This window comes from Vombatus ursinus, unplaced genomic scaffold (genome assembly GCF_900497805.2).
Source record: "Vombatus ursinus unplaced genomic scaffold, bare-nosed wombat genome assembly UNPS02014775.1, whole genome shotgun sequence".
Taxonomy (NCBI): Eukaryota; Metazoa; Chordata; class Mammalia; order Diprotodontia; family Vombatidae; genus Vombatus; species Vombatus ursinus.
In genome coordinates, this window is record NW_020954553.1 from 3452884 (window position 1) to 3455037 (window position 2154).

Sequence of the window (2154 nt, forward strand, 5' to 3'; positions counted from 1 at the left end):
CACACACACACACACACACACACACACACACACACACGCATATGTGTAACAGAGTACAAGGTGGGGAATGGGCTATAACAGAATCTTCTGCCAAATGACGCCTCTAAAGCCCAGGAGTTTGGGGCCAGGGAGGTCCTCCACCAGACACCAGTGCTGGGGATCACACAGAAGGCTCATTCCTCGGGCTCTCTGGACTCCTGGCCCTTGCCTCGGTTTCACAAACTTCCCAACCTTTTGCTCTGGAGGAGCTTACACCTAAGTGTCTGGCTCAGCACTTCTGAGTACATAGTAAAGGTTTTCATTACCGAACTGTGTTCTCAGTGAGGGCAAGAGTGTCATCACTGCCAGACTCAGGGAAACAGCATGACAGGAGCAGGGCACAGACAAGGGAGAGGCAGTGCCTAACGACACCAACGTCATGTCTGCTGAATCTCCCTTGGTTTGATGGGCACGATGTAAAAAGCAATGGGTTTGAAGACAGAGGACCCAGATTCCAACATCACCTGTCCCTCATCACTGGTGTCACCTTTGCAAAGTCACTTAAATTCTCTGGGTTTATGAAACAAAGGCATTGGACCACATGGGCTCCATAGGTCCCTCCAACTCTAAACAGATGATTCCATACAAAATAAACCATTTTCACTCATCTGCCACATTAACATTGGGGTGATCCCAGCCTTCCTCATCAACTTTTCTAGGGCTAGTTCCTGATAACACTTCCCAGTCTGTGTATAGTAATCAATCAGCTAACCGGCCATTAGCATCAAAGTCAATGGAAACAACCTTGGAAGGTGTTGGAATTTTTTCTTTTCTTTTTTTTTTTTAATTTTTAGGCAATTGGGGTTAAGTGACTTGCCCCCACACAGCTAGTAAGCGTCAAGTGTTTTGTCTGAATCCAGATTTGAACTCAGGTCCTCCTGACTTCAGGTCCGGTGCTTTATCCACTGCGCCACCTAGCTGCCCCAGAACTTTTTATTTTCTAGCAAGCAACACTTTTTGTCTCCAAGCCTCCTGATTTCCTGGCATGTCCCATCAAAGAAAATACAACAGCAAGGAAAAATAAGCTATTTCCTACAATGTGTACCATTCCCTGTCATCTTGTACTTCCCGTCCAGGTGACTGTCCCTTCTTCAGAGCTCTCTCCCTGGCTCTGCAAGCTAGCCTCAGTAGAAGGAACAGTGCATGATGGGGGAAGTCCCGGAGCATCCTGGTACAAGGGACAGAAGGCATACTTGGGGAAGAATGAAGTGACTGAAAGCAACTGGGAGAAGAGAGGCAGGAAGAACAAGAGGGCAGGGGAGGGAATCTCAGCACCATTTCTCCCCAGGTTCCATCATATTCAGTGTCGACATCGCTAATGGTTTTTCAACTCTCACTTCATGCAATCATACCGCGAGGGGCAAGGGAAAGGAGTACAGGCCTGATGAGCCAGGGGCAGCATCAGACTGAGAGGGAAAGTCACTAAGAGCACTAATTAGCTCAAACCATACTGATGGTCTAACATTGACCTTCTTTCCTTTCTTACATATTAATGCTGAACCCTTAATCCCCATCCCCATCTATTCACTGCAAACTGGGCCTACTCTAAGTGTTCTTTATAACGAGCAGGCCAGCCTCTCTGCTGATCAAGAAAACATGAGTAGGCTATGACAAGCGTCACCTCAGGGAGCTCACAAAGCCATCGTGGGCCCCAAATATCTCTTCCAACAGCTTAACGATGACTTCAATTTCATAATGAGAGTGCCATTTCTTTGGCTTAATTAAGGTCTGGTCCCTTCTCAGAATGTAAATAACTGCAGGAGATGTTATACATTGAGTTAATCGGTCAGAAACACCTTAATATGAATGAGATGATCAAATTCTTTCTTGTAAACCCAGAGGTTTTCGTGGTGTTTATTTGGGGAGGCAGGACTAGGAAAGGGGCTTGTGCTGTTTCATCAGAAGCTGAGACTTATAGAATAGGGAAGCAGTGTGCTATAGGGGAAAGAGCACTGAACGTGTGAGTCAAATGGTCACATATCACCGCTTATGGTTACCAAAACTCAGTACAGGGCCCGGCACATTTTAGGAGCTTAATAAATGTTTACTGATTTACTGATCACTAATTATGTGACCTTGGGCAAATTAAAATATCATCAAAGCCTTAGTTTCCTC

The 2154-nt window shown here is 45.9% G+C and overlaps 1 protein-coding gene and 1 non-coding gene across 11 annotated transcripts in view; both read right to left on the reverse strand.

Moving 5' to 3' along the window:
* The window catches only part of PUM1 (pumilio RNA binding family member 1), a 167934-nt gene that overhangs the window by 2962 nt on the left and 162818 nt on the right, over positions 1 to 2154 (reverse strand). The window lies entirely within an intron of this gene.
* LOC114045008 lies at positions 263 to 349 on the reverse strand. Its single transcript, XR_003569322.1, has one exon. It is a non-coding gene; the product is annotated as a small nucleolar RNA SNORD103/SNORD85 (small nucleolar RNA).